This window comes from Heptranchias perlo, chromosome 1 (assembly GCF_035084215.1).
Source record: "Heptranchias perlo isolate sHepPer1 chromosome 1, sHepPer1.hap1, whole genome shotgun sequence".
Classification (NCBI taxonomy): domain Eukaryota; kingdom Metazoa; phylum Chordata; class Chondrichthyes; order Hexanchiformes; family Hexanchidae; genus Heptranchias; species Heptranchias perlo.
In genome coordinates this window covers 39649082-39670363 of record NC_090325.1, presented here as the reverse complement: position 1 = coordinate 39670363, position 21282 = coordinate 39649082, and the positions used below count along the sequence as shown (strand labels likewise).

Genomic DNA, 21282 nt, shown 5'->3' with positions numbered 1-21282 from the left:
AACAGTGAGGAGGATAGTAAGACTTCAGGAGGACACAGACAGACTGGTGAAATGGGCAGACATATGGCAGATGAAATTTAATGCAGAGAAGTGTGAAGTGATTCATTTTGGTAGGAAGAATGAGGAGAGGCAATATAAACTAAATGGTACAATTTGAAAGGGGGTGCAGGAACAGAGAAACCTGGTGGTGTACGTACACAAATCTTTGAAGGTGGCAGGACAAGTTGAAAAGGCTGTTAAAAAGGCATATGGGATATTTGGCTTTATAAATAGAGGCATAGAGTACAAAAGCAAGGGTGTTATGCTAAACCTTTATCGAACACTGGTTAGGCCCCGGCTGGAATATTGTGGCCAATTCTGGGCACCACACTTTAGAAAGGATGTTAAGGACTTGGAGAGGGTGCAGAGGAGATTTACTACAATGGTACCAAGGATGCGGGACTTCAGTTACGTGGAGAGACTGGAGAAGCTGGGGTTGTTCTCCTTAGACCAGAGAAGGTTAAGGGGAGATTTCATAGAGGTGTTCAAAATCATGAAGGGTTTTCTTGAATAAATAAGGAGAAACTGTTTCCAGTGGCAGAAGGGTCAGTAACCAGAGGACACATAAGAACTAGGAGCAGGCCATCCGCCCCTCGAGCCTGCTCCGCCATTCGGCAAGATCATGGCTGATCTTCAACCTCAACCCCATTTTCCTGCACCATCTCCATATCTCTTGATGCTTTTAATATCTAGAAATCTATCGATCTCTGTTTTGAATGTACTCAATGACTGAGACACAGTCTTCTGGGGGAGAAAATTCCAAAGATTCACCACCCTCTAAGTGAAGAAATTTCTCCTTATCTCAGTCCTAAATGGCCTACCCTTTATTCCGAGACTGTGACCCCTGGTTCTAAATTCCCCAGCCAGGGGAAACATCCTCCCTGCATCTACACTGTCGAGCCCTGTAAGAATTTTGTATGTTTCAATGAGATCACCTCTCATTCTTCTAAACTCTAGAGAATACAGGCCTAGTCTACTCAATCTCTCCTCATACGACAATCCCACCATCCCAGGAAACAGTCTGGTGAACCTTCATTGCACTCCCTCTATGGCAAGTATATCCTTTCTTAGGTAAGGAGACCAAAATTGTACACAATACTCCAGGTGCGATCTCACCAAGGCCCTATATAATTGCATTAAGACATCTTTATTCCTGTACTCAAATCCTCTTGTAATAAAGGCCAACATACAATTTGCCTTCCAAATTGCTTACTGCATCTGCATGTTAACTTTCAGTGACTCATGTACAAGGACACCCAGGGACACCCTTTGAACATCAACATTTCCCAATCTCTCACCATTTAAAAAATACCCTGCATTTCTGTTTTTCCTACCAAAGTGGATAACTTCACATTTTTCCACATTATATTCCATCTGCCGTGTTCTTGCCCATACACTTAGCCTGTCTATATCCCCTTGAAGCCTCTTTGCAGCCTCCTCACAAATCACATTCCCACCTAGCTTTGTGTCATCAGCAAACTTGGAAATATTACATTTGGTCCCCTCATCCAAATCATTGATATAGATTGTGAATAGCTGGGGCCCAAGCACCGATCCGTGTGGTGCCCACTAGTCAGTCTGCCAACCTGAAAAAGACCTGTTTATTCCTACTCTCTGTTTTCTGTCTGTTAACCAATTCTCAATCCATGCCAGCATATTACCCCCAATTCCATGTGCTCTAACTTTGATCACCAACTGCCAGTGTGGGACCTTATCGAAAGCCTTTTGAAAATCCAAATACACCACATCCACTGGTTCCCCCTTATCTATTCTACTAGTTACATCCTCAAAGAACTCCAATAGGTTTGTCAAACAGATTTAAGGTAATTGGCAGAAGAACCAGAGGCGAAGTGAAGAAAAAAAAATTTATGCAGCGAGTTGTTATCATTGGAATGCACTGCCTGAAAGCGTGGAGGAAGCAGATTCAATAGTAACTTTCAAAAGGGAATTGGATAAATTCTTGAAGGGGAAAAATTTACAGTCCTTTGGAGAAAGAGCAGGAGTGGGACTAATTGGATAGCTCTCTCAAAGAGCCGGCACAGGCACGATGGGCTAAATGGCCTCCTGTGCTGTGTCATTCTCTGATCTGATACTTCAATATTACACATGCAAGCTTCACATATGCAAAGTGTCCATCACAAGTTACTGACTAGCTCAAAAAAACTGCCATCTGTTCAGATAATCATAAAGATTCAAGCAAATATAGGCAAGTAGGAAAAACTTTTGAGTGTTGACAGACTTGCTGTGCATTTCCACCATTTTGTTTTCATTTCAGATTTTCAGCATTTATAATTTTTTCTTCTTTTTACCTATACTAGAGATTTTTAAGCTAGAAATATACTGGCACACCAATATTCAGAGGCAATTAAAATGAGTGTGGACACGGTGATTGCCTTGGCAACGGGCAGTCTGTAAACACCATGTATTGTTCTGTGATGTATAAATGCGTAGGCTTCAAGGAGCTCCTGACATTTATCTGAGGAAGGAGGAAGCCTCCGAAAGCTTGTAGATTTCAAATAAAAATCGTTGGACGATAACTTGGTGTTGTAAAATTGTTTACAATTAAAATGAGGACAGATGTCTAACAAATCTTACCTGGCTGATGCTGAGAACACAACAGGCGCAGGGAATTTGTGCTAGGTGTCGAATAGCAAAGCCAAAACTTTCCACAGGATTTTAATGCTCCAACAACCTGGGTTCAGCAGGTAACAATCAATTCTCTGTTGGGTTTCTGAACTCAGAGTGTCAGGTGACAACACTACCTGGGTGTGGCACTTTTACAACCAGTGAAAGCTGTGCGTGGAACTTTGCCACAGGTTGTACAGGGTCATCTGCAACAGCTCTCGTGTTCCTGGACCAACAAAGAAGCTGGGCTTCAACATTAGCAGCTCTTGACTGACGATTTGGCCACACCTCTACGACACTTACAGAGGATGACATAGAGAAAGCCAACCTCATCTAATCCAAGAGTCTTAATGGTTTGAGTGTACTGAGCTCAAGAGGAAGAGATAGATTTTCTCTGCAATCTGCCAAATACTCTAGCACTGGACAGGTAAAGGCTTGGGAGAACAACAAAGCTGCCAACTACAGCAAGGAGAACCAAGCTTTCTTTACAACTTCCAATCTTATTCCTACTTTGGCACTTGTTTGCCCCAGTAGAGATCAGATACAATCACCAAGCAAAGGAACTGAAAGGTTTTAACTGATGGGAATTTGGCACCTAGACAGAGAATATGGGTGGGTAACTTCAAGCTTTCTCTTCAGTTACTGAATTGATCATCTTAGTGTTAAAGAAAACATGATGTGGAGATGCCGGTGATGGACTGGGGTTGACAATTGTAAACAATTTTACAACACCAAGTTATAGTCCAACAAATTTATTTTAAATTCCACAAGCTTTCGGAGGCTTCCTCCTTCCTCAGGTGGTGTGGAAAACCACACCACCTGAGGAAGGAAGAAGCCTCCGAAAGCTTGTGGAATTTAAAATAAATTTGTTGGACTATAACTTGGTGTTGTAAAATTGTTTACAATTAAAGAAAACAGACTATTTGTAAGCCTACGATCCCATTCTACCTATATCTGTTTGCTACTTAGCAGCAGAACATCTCTTGCAAAAGTAAGAGCCCAAAAGGGGACATAGCTCACATTACTGAAACAAGAGATCAATCTCAAAAACAACTTACATTTATATAGCGCCCTTAACATAGTAAAACGTCTCAAGGCGCTTCACAGGAGTGTTATCAAATAAATTTGACACCGAGCCACATAAGGAGATATTTGGAAAGATGATTAAAAGCTTTTTCAAAGAGGTAGGTTTTAAGAAACGTCTTAAAGGAGGAGAGAGAGGGAGGGAGTTGGAGAGGTTAAGGGAGGGAATTCCAGAGCTTAGGGTCGAGGCAGCTGACCGCACAAACGCCAATGGTGGAGCGATTAAAATCAGGGATATGCAAGAGGCCAAAATTGGATGAGCGCAGAAATCTCGGAGGGTTGTAGGGCTGGAGGAGGTTACAGAGTTAGGGAGGGGTGAGGCCATGGAAGGATTTGAAAACAAGGATGAAAATTTTTTTTAAAATCGAGGAGTTGCTGGACCGGATTGGGACAATGTAGGTCAGCGAGCACAGGGGTGATGGGTGTTACTTGAAAAAGAAAAATTTGCATGGCTATGGGGAAAGAGCGAGGGATTGTGACCAATTGGATAAAAGGGGCAGTAGCAGCATGGATACAGAATTGGCTAAGTAACAGGAAACAGAAAGTAGCGGTGAATGGTTGTTTTTTGGACTGGAGGGAGTGTACAGTGGTTTTCCCCAGGGGTCAGTACTGGGAACACTGCTTTTCTTGATATATTATTAATGACTTGGACTTGGGTATACAGGGCACAATTTCCAAATCTGCAGATGACTCAAAACTTGGAAGTGTAGTGAACAGTGAGGAGGATAGTGATAGACTTCAAGTGGGTATAGACAGGCTGGTGGAATGGGTGGACACGTGGCAGATGAAATTTAATGCAGAAAAATGCAAAGTGATACATTTCGGTAGAATGAGGCGAGGCAATATAAACTAAAGTGCACAATTCTAAAAGGTGTACAGGAACAGAGAGATCTGGGAGTATATGTACACAAATCGTTGAAGGTGGTAGAGCAGGTTGAAAAAGCAGTTATAAAAGCATACGGGATCCTGGGCTTTATAAATAGAGGCTTGGAGTAAAAAAGCAAGGAAGTCACGATGAACCTTTATTAAACACTGGTTCAGCCGCAACTGGAGTATTGTGTCCAGTTCTGGGCACCGCACTTTAGGAAAGATGTGAAGGCCTTAGAGAGGGTGCAGAAGAGATTTACTAGACTGATTCCAGGGATGAGGGACTTTAGTTACATGGATAGACTGGAGAAGCTGGGATTGTTCTCCTTGGAACAGAGAAGGTTGAGAGGGAATTTGATAGAGATAGTCAAAATCATGAAGGGTTTAGACAGAGTAGATAGAGAGAAACTGTTCCCATTGGCAGAGGGTCACGAACCAGAGGACAGAGATTTAAGGTGATTGGCAAAAGAACCAAAGGTGACACTAGGAAAAACGTTTTCACACAGCGAGTGGTTAGGACCTGGAATGTACTGCTAGTGGGGGTGGTGGAGGCAGATTCAATCATGGCTTTCAAAAGGGAACTGGGTAAGTACGTGAAAGGAAAAAATTTGCAGGGCGACAGGGATAGGGAATAGCTGGATTGCTCTTGCATAGAGCCGGCACGGACTCGATGGGCCGAATGGCCTCCTTATGTGCTGTAACCGTTCTATGATTCTAAGATCAGCCATGATCTTATTGAATGGCGGAGCAGGCTCGAGGAGCCGTATGGCCTACTCCTGCTCCTATGTCCCTCCCACTTTCCTTAGCCCCACCAAACCTCCTGCAAGGTTTCTCCCTACCCTAGTGCTGAATCCGTCTCTCTCTCTCGTTTCTCCCCCATCTCCTCTCATACCCTCTCCGAGCTCATCTTACCCGTGAGACCCAATTCCTGCTCTCTTGACCCCATTCCCACTAGCCTGCTAACCAACCAACTTCCCATTCTAGCTGACATTGTAAATGGTTCCCTCTCCTCAAATACTGTCCCCCTCCTTTTCAAAATCACTATCATCACCTCCCCACTCAACAAACCCACCCTCAACCCCTCTGTCCTTGCAAACTACTGCCCCATCTCCACCCTCCCTTTCCTCTGCAAAGTCCTCGAACATGCCGTCGCTTCCCAAAGCCGCACTCATCTTTCCTGCAATTCCATTTCAATCACTCCAATAAATCCCTTCGCCCCACCATTGGCGGCTGTGCTTTCAGCGTCACGGCCCTAAGCTCTGGAATTTCTTTCCTACTCCTCTGCCTCTCCACCTCCCTCTCCTCTTTTAACACACTCCTTAAAACCCAGCTCCGTAACTAAGCTTTTAGCTTCCCACCTACCCCCACCCCCCGCAAATATCATCTTCTTTGGCTCAGTATCAATCTTTGTCTGATTCAGAAATGTAATAGGAAATTTGTTTATGTTAAAGGCATCATATAAATGCATGTTGTTGTCTTCAAGAACATGGCAGATTATTTCAGATACATACTGTCTACTTTAAAATCGACTTCTACAGGACTTTATTTTATGACGTTTCTTTCTTCCCTCATTCCCGTCCCATTTGTACAATGCGATACAGCATTACCCAATCAAGGGTAAAAACTTGAGAGCAGAAAAGCAAAATAGAGCACCCAAACGCTGCTCAGGGTGATAAGACAAAGACATATGAACCACTTCCAAAATGCTGAATTACTGTATCAGCCATGCTACGCAGGACGTCACAACAGAAGGTAAGGACACTCTCACAATTCGTTAATGGCTGACTCAAAAACTTTATTCATACAATTCTAAGAGCTAGCCACCTACTCCAACTCAGTCAGACTAGGAGTGATACAAAACTCTAAGAAGACACAAGCAGCAGGGGAATTTTGTTTGATAACACTCCTGTGAAGCACCTTGTGATGTTTTACGACATTAAATGCGCTATATAAATGCAAATTGTTGTTGTTGAAACAATTTAATTGCCCTCCTCATATTGTCTTATGAAGACACCAAATTATGTTGGAAGACAATTCTCTACATCACTCAAATGGCGATTCTTCAATTGAAAGTCTGGGCAGCGAATTTCAACAGGCTTTTTATAGAAGAGATGAGCCTAATACTAGAGGGTACAATCGCATAGTGCACTAGAGGTCATGAATTCAAATCCCACCATGGCTACTTCTGAAACTGAATTCAATAAATCTGGTAATGTGGGCAAGCACCAGAGAAGGCCCAAGAAAACTGTCAGATTGTAGTAAAAATCCAACTGGTTCAATAATGTCCTTCAGGGAAGGGGGCCTGCCTACAGTCAGCCTTGATTCAATGGTAACACTCTCACCTCAGAGTCAGTAGGTCATGTGTTCAAGCTCCATTCCAGAGACTTGAGCGCGTAATCCAAGCTGACACTTCAGTGCAGTACTAAGGGAGTGCTGTAACGTCAGATGTGTTGTCTTTCGGTGAGATATTAAACCGAGGCCTTGTCTACCTCTCAGGTGGACATCAAAGATCCCATGAGACTATTCGAACCAGAACAGGGAAGTTCTCCCGGTGTCCTGGGCAACATTTATATCCCTCAACCATCATCACTAAAACAGATTATCTGCTCATTTATCTCACTGCTGTTTGTGGGACCTTGCTGTGCGCAAATTGGTTATCGCATTTTTCTACATTACAATAGTTCAAAAGTACTTTATTGGCTATGAAGCACTTTGGGACATGAAGTCATGAAAAGCACTATATAACTGCAAGTTCTTTCTTTCTTACACGTAACTCCTATCCCACACCTCATTGTTGACTCTTAATGCCTTCTGAAGTGGACTAGCAAAACACTCAGTTGTAGAAGAGAACTCATCACCACCTTCTTATGGCAACTAAGGATGGACAATAAATGCGGGCTATTTAGCGTCACCCACATCCTGCGAGTACAATATTTTTAAACTATCCAATTCTGATGAATGGTTTAGCCTGAGGCAATACCTTAATCCACGCTTGACACAGATGCTGACTGACGTGCCGTGTGTTTCCAGCACTTTCTATTTTTGTTTCAGATTTCCAGCAACTTTTTGCTTTTTACCAATACCATCTTCACCTGATTTCTATAAACAAAAAAAAACAACTTGCATTTATATAGTGCCTTTAACGCAGTAAAGCACCTCAAGGCGCTTTACAGGAGCAATTTTCAAACAACGTTTGACACATAAGGAGATATTAGGCAGGTGACCAAAAGCTTGGTCAAAGAGGGGGGTTTTATGGAGCGCCTTAAAGGAGGAGAGGTAGTGAGGTGGACAGGTTTAGGGAGGGAATTCCAGAGATTAGGGCCTAGGCAGCTGAAGGGAAGAGGCAAGAATTGGAGGAGCGCAGAGATCATGGTGGGTTGTATGGCTGGAGGAGGTTACAGAGATAGGGAGGGATGAGGCCATAGAGGGATTTGAACACAAGGATGAGAATTTTAAAATCGAGGCGTTTGGGGTTGGGAGCCAATGTAGGTCAGTGAGCACAGGGGCGATCGGTGAACGGGTCTTGGGCAGCAGAGTTTTGGATGAGCTCAAGTTTATGGCGTGTGGATGATGGGAGGCTGGCCAGGGGGAGCATGAGAATAGTTGAGGTCTGGAAGTAATAAAAGCATGGATGAATCCAGCAACAATCGCTCACTATTAATTAGGAGTTGAAACCCTTGCTAACTGTTCTGTAGCCCAGGGTGCTAAGGTCAGTCAGCATAGCACTCCTAGCAGCACCCTAGATCACCTGACTCAGGCTCAGCACAAGCCAGGTATCAAACTTGGGAACTCCTAGATGCATGGCTCAGTAGACTATCTAGCAACTGCTTTTTTTTTTAAGAAAAGACATGAGGCAACCTCCAGTTCTTGTCAATGTCATTCTATAACCCAAGAGCAGTCCCATGAGTGGGTGACTTGGATGACAATTTTTCCTCCTCCTTGTGAAGCAAGCACACAGCTGAGCTTATTTTGCAAAGAACTATGTTATATCGATAAATTAAAATCAGTCAATTTTATTCTAATGTAAAAATATAAAAGCAGTTGTATTTCATTACTAACAAAACATGTTCACAATGCTCCAAAATGTCAGTAGTAAGAACTAGGCCCCGGAACCTGTCCTTGCCAGTTGTATTTTGACATATGTGCTGACACGAGTAGGCCAAAGCTCCTACTACACGACACACTTTATTTGCTAAGGCAATAACTCATTTCAATAATTATTGAAAACACTGGAGAGACTGAGACCATACAGAGAATATTTAAGGAAACAAGATGATCTGTTTAGCCATCACGGTTACTTACCCTGAACTAGGCCGCCACCACCACTGAGGTGTATCCAAGGACTGTCGGTATTTTCTGTATTCCAGTATTCTTCAAAATGTCCAAAATCTTGATAGCTACAGTGCCTCGTTTTTTTTTAAATGAGAATACCAATATTTTTATATAATTAAAAGCTTGCCTGGAGTACTGGCAGCAAAAGTTAAAATACTGTAACCCAGAGAAGAAAGGAAGAGAAAAAAAAACACTGGGCGACAGGCCTGAATGCTTCAGCTCAAGGAAAAGTTATCAAATTGTAAACACAAATGCTTGAATTTAACCACTTTTAATAATATGTGTGTTCTATATATTATTTTCAACTCAGTTTGCTGTTTTGAGAAAACTGGTGGTCGTAGCTGAGAAATCTCTCTGGAGAATTGTATGAAAAAAAAAGAATATTTCCTCCTTTTTAAAGCTTTAGAGGGACCAGCGTCTGTAAGGCTTTTAAAGGGAGGTGTCAATCAATAGCCCCAGAAGGCTTTGTGCTGATACTCAGTTATAGAAACAGACACACACATACACCATTTTAAAAAAAATATATACACGGCAGTTAGCTAAAACAAGCTGATTATCAAGAAAAATATTTTTTTTTATATTTTACAATAATTGATAAATTCAACTGGTTAAATTTATGACCATAATTCTCCTGGCATGGTGACTTGCATAATGTAGGACACAGTTCATGTAGTCTGCTGTGTTATAGTACAAAACTGTGGCTTTTTTCCCCCCCAAAATTAAAGATTTTCTAACCACTGCATTAGGAAGTACATGCTGTTTAACTGAAAAAGCAGCACCCAAAAAAAAACTCCATCTTCTCTACTAGCAAGCCAGCAAAGCGTGTCTTTTCTGCCCCATGTTATGCACAAAAAGCCCAGCTTGCAGTACTCTAATTTGCACAGCAACAAAAAATTGGCTTTAAATTTAAATATACGCTCCTGATCCATATACACTTCATCTCTCAGAAAGTAACAGATTACCCCAATCCACCATTTTTTTTGTAAAAGGGAGCACACAAACCTTTCTTCATACTTGAATCCTTTACCTCGAGACAGTGAAACAATTTTTTTTTAAGATATTACAAACATACCCATTTATAAAGTATTTAGCATACTAGCCACATACCAGAATAGTGTGTCTAGGGTGCAATCATGCTGTTTTGGATGGTACCTTTCTGCAAGCTTCTTGTATTGCTGCCATGAAGAAGGAAGCAATGTAGCTCAGTGGCTGCATTGTTCATGAGCTGATCTGCTTCAAACCAGTTCCAGCCGGTTCCAGCCACCCCACATACAGCTATGGAAACCTGTACTGCAGCACATACTGCCCAGTGTTTCCCTTTGCTTATGCCACATTATTGCAATATTTTCACCTAAAAAAAGACATTTTAACCTGTTCTTTCAAACACCATGCCTGTAGAATCGTATCTAAATAAAGCCAGACAGTTCCCTACCTTTATTTTTGCCAGCATGTTGCTGTGATCTCTGGGAAAGTCAATTGTAATAAAGGTTTGTGACACTACAGTATGAAATGGCTGCAGTGTCCTGACAGAAATAAAATCACTGAGGAAATTGTTAAACTAATCTGCTCATATTTTTGAACATTCACTGACAGTGCAGCCAACAGGACTAGATTTTACTAAACCAAAAAATTAGAAGGTGCCACAAAATCTGTTTTTTTTTCTTAAAAGCTGCCAAATCAGATGCTCGCTGTTAAACCAGTAAATCAAACTCCTTTACTACTTTTAGCCAGGAAGAGTCACAGTGATTTTTATTGGAATTTATGGGATCTGACGTGCCACAGCACAGGGAATGCAGATCACAAAATACCAGTCGTTCAGTTGCTTTTAACCACACCCTTTAGCAAGAAGCCATTTTAGAAACAAATGTGTATTCTGCTAACTGTCTCGTCCTCCTGAAAGCTTTATTCTCCTTATTCAGCAGGGCCCTGTTCCTTCATTTTATCAGTTCGGACTCCCAACAGTCAGTAATTGTGGGCACGTGGGCCGATTTTGTTTTAAACCTTGCTGCTTATCTTTATTACTGAAGAAAACTACTGCAAAACTTCTGCATCAATAAAAAAACAGCAGAATTACAATTCAAACAAACGATATTACACAAAATTTCACTGATGCAGACAGTGGAAGCCTAGAAAGTCCTGGGAAAGGAATCAAGCAAGTTTCACTGTGAGCTTGGATAAAGCATAAGAAAGAATGGGAGGGGGGAGGGGTGTTATCATTGCGGACAGCTTCCCAGTTTGGGCCACTGCAAATTAACTCTTCGATGTCCAGCAGTTCTAATACATAGTATTTCTTGCAAATGGGACAGCCTTTGGGTTACCAACCCTCCAGGATTGTCCTGGAGTCTCCAGGAATTAAAGATTAATCTTCAGGACACTGCTACGAGCAACAGGGGAGAAAAATCATAGGGGCATTAAAAAATTGTGCTTTTTTTTACATTATCTTTGAAAATTTTTGTTTATCAGTAATAAAAATATCAGAGCTGGGGAAAAAGGTTGTTTGACCGACAGTCAAGAATCATCCAATCGGGTAACAAAGAGTCTGTTCCCTTTCCAATTGGCGGTGCCCTGTGAGGATGGACATGTCAGGTGACCGATGGCGGGAGCTTGGGTTTGGGGCAGTTGGATGCAAGAGGTCACATGATGAAACCTCCAGAAATACGTCCAACCAGAGCTGGCAACCCAAGACTGCCTGGCGGTTCAAACTGTTGAAATCTTACTCCCAACCAGACCGTCACAAGTTAAGGCAGCACTGACATGCAATGAGTTGGTAAAGATTCATCAGCGCCTATCTAGGCTTATGGAGAGACCCTCACGCAAAAAGCAAGGCACTGACGGGGTGGATAGAAGTCAACTCTGCCTAATTAAAAGTCCCCTGCAGCCACCCACATTGAGCTCACACCTCCTGTCAGCTGATCACAGAGCAACATTGGCAATGGTTTCTAAAATCCATCATTCAAATTATCTGCATTCTCCCGGCTACTGGACATGTGCTCACGAGTGACCTGCAAGGAGAGTTTTATAAAAAATGTAGTAAATGAGGACTGTCTTTAAGTGGATGGTGATGTTGGACTGTAAATGAGTACTGATTCCTTCTAACTAAATAAAATAAGAAAACCAACAGACTATCCAAGAGATTACAGTGAGATCCAGGCAAGTTCTTGTCCAATTTATACCAAAGCACATTATTCTTCAAAATACTAAGTGTTGTTCAACATTGATAATTGTATCAATATCAAGTTAATGCCGACTTTGTAACTAAATTTCATTTCTAAAGTTTCCCTTTAATGCTACACAATAATTTTACCTCATTATCTTAATTTCCTGTGACAGGACAGTAAAGCAATGTTGAATATTCTTGGTTAAAAAACTACCAAGCACTCCATCAAATCACATCCACCACACCGCCTTTTGGGACAATGTAACCCCGCTGGATCAGAACAAGCTCATGGACTTCTCCTAATTGTAGCCCATCACTGCATCCTACATTAATATATCCCATTAAGGTGGTGGCAGAAGGAACCCACCTGGTCAAACAGGATTGAGACTCTAAGGAAGATAACACAGTCCAAGGAAGTTATTCACTCTCTAAGGCTACACCAGGAGAAAATCTTTGGGATCGGTCCCACGACCACCAGCTAGTCAGCATGTGACAACTGCCCCCACGCAGGTCCAAGCATCTGAAATATACACCACCCCATCCAAACAAGGTAACTGTCAAAGCTCTGGTGGCACAACCAAAACCCAGCAGCATACATTAAAACCACTGCCACTCCCTGAAATAAGAGAGCAAATTATCCACTTTGGTAGGAAGAGCAGAAAAGCAGAATTTTTTTTTAAGAAGGTGAGAGACTAAGAAATGTTGGTAGTCCGGGGGATTTGGGTGTCCTTGTACATGAATCACAGAAAGTTAACATGCAGGTACAGCAAACAATTAGGAAGGCAAATGGTATGTTAGCCTTTATTGCAAGAGGGTTGGAGTATAAGAATAAGGAGGTTTTGCTGCAATTATATAGGGCTCTGGTGAGACCACACCTGGAGTACTGTGTACAGTTTTGGTCTCTTTGGATACACTTGGCTTAGAGGGGGTGCAACAAAGAAGAACGAGAGTGATCTCATTGAAACGTATAAAATTGTTAGAGGGCTTGACAGGGTAGACGCTGTGAGGCTGTTTCCCCTGGCTGGAGAGTCTAGAACTAGGGGTCATAGTCTCAAGATAAGGGGTCGGCCATTTAGGACCGAGAGGATGAAAACTTTCTTCACTCAGAGGGTTGAGAGTCTTTGAAATTCTCTACCCCAGAGGGCTGTGGATGCTCAATCGTTAAGTATATTCAAGACTGAGATCGATGGATATTTGGACACTAAGGTATTCAAGGGGTATGGAGATAGGATGGGAAAGTGGAGTTGAGGTAGATGATCAGCCATGATCTTTTTGAATGGCAGAGCAGGCTCGAGAGGCCGTATGGCCCACTCCTATTTCTTATGTCCCTCCCACTTTCCTTAGCCCCACCAACCTCCTGCAAGGTTTCTCCCTACCCTAGTGCTGAATCCGTCTCTCTCTCTCGTTTCTCCCCTATGTCTTCTCATACCCTCTCCGAGCTCATCTTACCCATGAGACCCACCTCCTGCTCTCTTGACCCCATTCCCACTAGCCTGCTAACCAACCAACTTCCCATGCTAGCTGACATTGTAAATGGTTCCCTCTCCTCAGGTACTGTCCCCCTCCTTTTCAAAATCACTATCATCACCTCCCCACTCAACAAACTCACCCTCAACCCCTCTGTCCTTGCAAACTACTGCCCCATCTCCATCCTCCCTTTTCTCTCCAAAGTCCTTGAACATGCCGTCGCTTCCCAAAGCCGTACTCATCTATCCTGCAATTCTCTGCTTGAAGCACTCCAATAAATCCCTTTGCACCACCATTGGCAGCCGTACTTTCAGCGTCAAGGCCCTAAGCTTTGGAATTTCTTTCCTACTTCTCTGCCTCTCCACCTCCCTCTCCTCTTTTAACACACTCCTTAAAACCCAGCTCTATGACTAAGCTTTTAGTTCCCCCCCCGCCAATATCATCTTCTTTGGCTCGGTATCGATCAGTGTCTGATTACGCTCCTGTGAAGCGCCTTAGGAAATTTGTTTATGTTAAAGGCATCATATAAATGCAAGTTGTTGTTGTTGTCTTCAAGAATATGGCAGATTATTTCAGATACATACTGACTACTTTAAAATCGACTTCTACAGGACTTTATTTTACATGTTTCTTTCTTTCCTTGTTTCCATCCCCTTTGTACAATGCGATGCAGCATTACCCAATCAAGGGTAAAAACTTGAGAGCTACATGTTGCCAGGGCAGACTAGCCTAGCTGGCTTTCTGGCACCATGGCAGACATTGGTTGAGAGGATTGCAGGGGAGCAGGCATACAGTCATTGAGAGAGAAGACAACATGTGCCAATCCCATTGCAACACTGCCCCTGCTATAGGGCTGCGGCTCAGCGCTCCCTCTTATTTGCAGGAAAGGACACTGTAAGAGATCTGTGACACAACTGAATCGCTTATCAGTGCGTTCTCCTGCCCTCTGGTAAATGGTGGAGCCCAGAGCTGAATGGCACTAGTTTGTGCTTCAGTCAAAAATACTAGTGCAAGTGACAGTCTCGTGAACAAAGAGCCTAGATTCAGCATCCACAGCAGTGAGCACATACTCCATGGTAGACTGCAGAGTGCTGACGCCTTGCACTAGAACTCTGCACAAGTTGGGAGCGGACTCCTCCATATATTCAGACATGGTGCAGCAGTGCTTAGGCAGGCCGATTTCTGTGCAGTTGCTTGGGATGGATGTAGTGAGTGACTGTGCTTTTTTGCGAGGGTGGTCTCCTCTTGTGCGTTGTGCAACAGGGTCCAAATCACAGGATGGACCTGCAAAAAAAGGGGGAGAGGGACAATGGTCAACAAGTGATGGTAAGGTTCCACAATAGCCAATGAGTGTAATATAGTGCCAAAGTGGCTATGCTGCCTGTACGTGTGAATGCTTAAGGAAATAGGAAAGGTAAAAGAAATATTCAGGCACCCTGTTGTAATTGGCCTCCATCCTCGCCATCTCTAATGTTTCTCGTGCTGCCTGCTCCAATTATCTCTAAGGCTTCCTCCTCCATCTGACTGAAAGCTTGTATGGAGGCTGGCTCTCTCCCGGTTCCTGTGAGCCAGTTTATCCTGCAAGAAGAGTGGGAGCGAATTAGTGCATGGTTTTTGTGCAGAGATGGTGATTGCAGGTGATGCACATGGAGCAGGGGTAGGAAAGCTTTTAGAGTGCTGAAGAAAGTACTGCAGGAAGGTCTCATCCTGAGAAAAAAAGATAGCAAGACGTCATTCTCACCTTTGTGGTCCGGGTAAAGTCACTGAACTTCTTCTAGCACTGCACCCATGTCCTGGGGATGATGCTTCTGGCATTCACATTTTCTGCCACCTCTTTTCAAGCTTGCTGTATTGTCTTCATGGGCACCCTTCTGCCATTTGAGGGAAAGAGGACCGATTTCCCGGCCCTCACCTGCTCCACCAGGACCTCTATTTCTGCACCACCAAATCTGGGAGCCCTTGCAGGAGACATCTCTGACACAAAGTTAAGAAAGCACACCAAAAGTTCATTCCAAGTTAAAGGACTCCTCGCTTTAAGAGGTTTATGCTCACTTTACATAAGCTTTGAACCCACCCAAAATCTCACCCATCAAAGCAGTGAGCTACCAGTGAACATTGCAACAAGCAAGCTGCTCACCTATTAAATTCAAACCAGGCCCAACCATCAAAAGCGATCAGGCCAATCGCTGGTGACATCAGGCGGGTGCCCCAATTGTTCCACACACCACTTGAAAATCTACCCCATTGTGTATGTTGTCCATCCTTTGCAAAGGCTGTTATTGTTATTTTTTCCTGCTCAAGTTAGGAATAGTTTCACTTTTCACCATAAATACTTGTGCACTGATTCAGCTTCTCCAGAAGGCTGAAAGGCATTATAGACTAATCATTTTTTTTGTACACCTCAAGAATTGATCGCATTTATATACAGTCTCTCTTTAAAAAAAAGGACTAGGCAATGTTATAATTGTTTTGATTTTACGTTCAGTATCATTCATTAGATATATTCGGAGTATTAAATCAGCTGTTCAAACCCACGTGGAATTTTCTATTTTTAGGGTACAAGAGTTAAATAGAGAGCAAGAGAGAGAGAGCGCAACAGAGAGAAAGAGGGTGACAGAAATACCAGAAGACAAACAGACAAAGAAAACAAAGAATTAGTGACAGGCAGACAAATAGCTATTGAAGAGACAAATAAATTTTGTATTTCTTGGTCTGTGCACCAAGGCAGGAAAATCAAAGCACAATTAAAAAAAGGACCATGAAAACTCTTACTGGGTCAGTTGGCTCAATAATTTGCAATTATTCTAGATCTGAAAACTATGCGATTGTCACAAGATTATTATGACCATTCAGCCCCTCTTAGTTCATCCATCCAGAAAGACCCAAAATTCTTCCCATTCCAGCATCCAATTGTTTCTTAAATAAATCCAACATTTTTGCCTCCGCCACCTGATCTGGAATTCCATTTCATGTATTGATAACTTCCACGTGTGAAGTACTTCCTGATCAGGAGTGCCTTTTACTAGTTTGAAGATATGGGCCTCGATTTTAACGTTTCCCCCCCTCCCCCCGTCCACGATGGGCAGGTAAGGGTCAGGCAAAGGGTTAAAATTGGATGAGTGCAGCTCCCGGCTCCAACCCTCTGTGTTCCTGTTTATCGATATTTTAATAACGGTGACTCATCGCAGGGTGAGGCTCCCGCTGAGGAGAAGCACGAACCTCATGACAACATGTAAACTCACTCAAGGACACAGAACCATTTGAAAACTACGCTTATTTGTGTTGACTTGCTTTAAATATTTTGGGTTGTATCTCCTGATATTAATACAATTGATCTCTCTTTTTTAATCAAAATTCAGAATAGGGGTATTATGAATGGGGGCTAGATGCTGAGAGGATGTTTCCCCTTGTGGGAGAGACTAGAACCAGGGGCCACAGTTTAAAAATAAGGGGTCTCCCATTTAAAACGGAGATGAGGAGAAATTTTTTCTCTCAGAGGGTCATAAGTCTGTGGAACTCCCTTCCCCAGAGAGCGGTGGAGGCAGGGTCATTGAATATTTTAAGGCAGAGTTAGATAGATTCCTGATGAACAAGGGAGTCAAAGGTTATAGTAGCTAGCTGGGAAAGTAGGGTTGAGGTCACAATCAGATCAGCCATGATCTTATCAAATGGCAGAGCAGACTGAAGGGGCCAAATGGCCCACTCCTGCTCTTAATTCGTATGTTCGTACATATGTTCGTATTATCAGAGAGCAAATGAAATGTGAAAGCTGTAGTACATTGTACAGGATGGAGATAAACCGGTGCAAAAGTGATCATTTAGACATCGATCCTGCTGGCACATTATGTCGACATGCATCCGAATTGACACTACTAAGAAGTAAACCCCTGAAGTTAAATTAGCTTTATACTGAAAGAAGAAAGAAAGACTTGCAGTTATGTAGCACCCTTCATGACCTCAGGACATCCCGAAGCACTTTACAACCAATGTAGTAGATTTGAAGTGTAATCACTGTTGTAACGTAGGAAACTCGGCAGCCAATTTGCGAACAGCAAGCTCCCGCAAACAGCAATTAAATAAATGACCAGATCATCTGATTTAGGTGTTGGTTGAGGGAGAAATATTGGCCAGGACAGCAGGAGAACTCACCTGCTCTTCTTCGAACAGTGCTATGGGATCTTTTATGTCCACTTGAGAGGGCAAACGGGCTCTCGGTTTAATGCCTCATCCGAAAGACTCCCTCAGTACTGCACTGGGAGAGTCAGCCTTGATTTTGTGCTCAAGTCTCTGGAGTGGGACTTAAACCCACAACCTTCTGACTCAGAGATGGGAGTGCTACCACTGAACCACGGTTGACACTTAAATCTGCACTTATATGGCAAACACAAATCAGGTACATTATGTTGCATGACACAGTTGTGCTTGCAGTTGACTTAGGACAGTTTTGTCTTACGTTCATCAGCATGGCTTTAAAATATATAACAAACACAGGGGGAAAAAAAAGACTATAAACTGTTAAAATGAACCCTAATTTCCCAATCAATTGATTTTTAGGAGATTTTAGGAGATACTAATGGTGAGAAACCCTCTTTGAAAAATTGTGTGAACTTCAAATTTCAGTGAAGCTCAAATTCAAAGAGCAGAAGCAGTGTGTATACTCAAGGCTCCTAAAGAATGGGAGAATGCAAGCTGATCATTCTCAGCTCAAAGTCTGCAGCTCATGTAACCCCTTCCTGTGGAACGCCAAATTCAACTTCTGCTCAGGTCAGGTCTTCGAAGTACTGCAGTGTGTATGCATTCTAATTTTGTTAGGGGCATGCAGTCAGGATTCACGGGGGGAGCTGGAATGTGCCTGCAGACGCTGGAAGGTGGAGAGAGTACAACCATAAATCCACTAACCATTCATACAACACTGCCTCAAAGAGACCAAGAGAGGTAGATTTTAAGGAGCATCTTAAAGAGAGGTTTAGGGAGGGAATTCCAGAGCTTGGGGCCTAGACAGCTGAAGGCACGGCCGCCAATGGTGGGGCGAAGGAAATCGAGGATGCACAAGAGGCCAGAATTGGAGCAATGCAGAGTTCTCGGAGGGTTGTAGGGCTGGAGAAGGTTACAGAGATATGTCATGGAGGGATTTGAAAACAAGGATGAGAATTTGAAATTGAGGCGTGCTGGACCGGGAGCCAATGTAGATCAGCGAGCACAGGGATGATGGGAGAACAAGACTTGGTGGGAGTTAGGATACAGGCAGCAGAGTTTTAGATGAGCTCAAGTTTATGGAGGATGGAAAGAGATAGGCCAGCCAGGAGAGCATCGGAATAGAAAAGTTTGGAGGTAACAAAGGCATGGATGAGGGTTTCAGTTTCAGATGGGCTGAGGCAGGGGTGGAGACGCGTGATATTGAGGTGGAAGTAGGCGGCCTTGGTGATGGAGAGAATATGGGGTTGGAAGATCAGTTCAGGGTCAAATAAGAAGCGAACAGTCTGGCTCAGCCTCAGACAGTGGCCAGGGAGTAAATGAAGGTACACTGTTTGTGTAACTAGACCCAGCTCCTGCAGGCATGTGCACTTCCCTGAGAGCTAACATTAGCTCCCATCAAAAAGTGAATAAATTTGAGCTCTTAACAAAGGATTAAGTAGAATTTGTTGTTTTAAACACAATTTTTGTATTGAACTATTGCGGTTATCAAAGGGTTAATGCATGAATGCACCTATCGCTCTGTTCAGCTGGCACAACACAGATCTAAAATCTCAGAATGTCACAAAATTAACCTTAAACCCCAACGAATGCTAATACCAAGCAAAATTTCTCCTTACCCCCTCCTTCAAAAGAAAGTAAACATCAAAAAGATAAATTTGTCTGAGGTCTTTCTAGTTCAGTAAGAAAGTTGACTCCTTTGTTATGTAAGCAGTTGTTCTGGATGGGGGAGGGGCACCCTAGTTCAAAGGAAAGCAGTTATATTTTGGGGAACAATTAGATATTGCTATGCAGCACATGTTTGTAGTATCATACAGTAGTAAACAACACTGTAATATCAGATGAAAGGACTTTTATTTTTTTTTAAAAGACTGCATTCAGGCAATCTGAGGCCATCTAAACAGCTTTCAGCCATGATAGCATTCATGCACGTCACAGCCCTAGTTACACTGCACACCACAGCTCCGGCAGCCTGTCTAGCAATCCTCAGGAAGATATATGTTGAAAAAGAATCATTTGTTCACAGAAGAATGGTCAACGCTAAAAGAACCCGATGAAAAAGCCACAAAACACAGACAGCTGCTTCCGTTTCAGTTCAGCATTATCACAATTAGAGGCAGAATAAAGAATCAGTAGATTAAGTCCTCTGCAGAGGTTCATCGTGTGTACTGGTATCAGGCCTTAGACTTTTAAACCAATTTTTTTTAAATTCAGTGTGTAAAATCTGTGTATTACACCCCAATATGTAGAGTTGCATTTACAATATTTAGACAAAACTGATGATGAATAGCAAAATTTCACTTACATTCTTTAGTTTAAAAAAAAAGTTGAGCGATAGTCCAAGTTACACACCAGATTTTATATGGGGGTAATTTTAACCTAGCCTGCCCGGCGGGAAGCCGATGGGACAGATCAACGACCTGTGTTACACCCCGCCCAATTTTACTTCTGGATGATATGTTAAACCAAGGCTCCTGTTAAAGGTGCACATAGAAGATCCCATGGCAGTTTTTCATTGTAGAGCCGTTTTCCTGGTGTCCTGGCCAACATTCATCCCTCAAATGAACAGCAGTAAGACAAATTTACTGGTCATTTATCTCACTGCTGTTTGTGGGACCTTGCTGTATGCAAAATGAATATTACACGATAATGCCTTCCTCAGAATTAGAACAAATTTAACCTAAAGTATTTTGCAGCAACTCCAAAGCACTCCCAAGAACACATATATAATGTTACTACTGACAACATGTGGAGGTTCGGCCATCGACAATTTCTTTGGATTCTTACTACAAAGTAATATAGTCATCGATATGCCTGGACTAAAGCCACATTTAATCTATGATGTGGAGATGCCGGTGATGGACTGGGGTTGACAATTGTAAACAATTTTACAACACCAAGTTATAGTCCAGCAATTTTATTTTAAATTCACAAGCTTTCGGAGGCTTCCTCCTTCCTCAGGTGAATGGTGTGGAAATGAAATTTCCACAACATTCACCTGAGGAAGGAGGAAGCCTCCGAAAGCTTGTGAATTTAAAATAAAATTGCTGGACTATAACTTGGTGTTGTAAAATTGTTTACAACATTTAATCTAGTTATTTTACTTTAACAACAACAATATCTTGCATTTACATAGCACCTTTATCATAATAAAACTTCACAAGACGCTTCACAGGAGCGTTATCAAATAAAATTTGGCACCGAGCCACATAAGGAGATAGTAGGACAGATGACCAAGAGCTGGTCAAAGAGGTAGGTTTTAAGGAGCGTCTTAAAGGAGGAGAGAGAGGTAGAGAGGCAGAGGGGTTTAGGGAGGGAATTCCAGAGCTTAGGCCCTAGGCAGTCGAAGGCGCGGCCACCAATGGTGGAGCGATTAAAATCAAGGATGCGTAAGAAGCCAGGATTGGAAAAGCGCAGCGATCTCGAAGGATTGTAAGGCTGGAGGAGGTTACAGAGATAGTGAGGGGCGAGGCAATGGAGGGATTTGAAAACAAGGATGAGACTTTTAAAACCAAGGC

The 21282-nt window shown here is 42.7% G+C and overlaps 1 protein-coding gene across 3 annotated transcripts in view; it reads right to left on the bottom strand.

Moving 5' to 3' along the window:
- The window catches only part of znf532 (zinc finger protein 532), a 154978-nt gene that overhangs the window by 109511 nt on the left and 24185 nt on the right, over positions 1-21282 (bottom strand). The window contains exon 1 of one of the 3 annotated variants that reach the window (XM_067984095.1): positions 10054-10127. The exons of the other annotated variants lie outside the window; for them this stretch is intronic. The gene's annotated coding sequence lies outside the window, so the exon portion shown is untranslated. Of the gene's footprint in view, positions 1-10053; positions 10128-21282 lie in introns of those variants that run through there. 3 annotated transcript variants of the gene reach the window in all.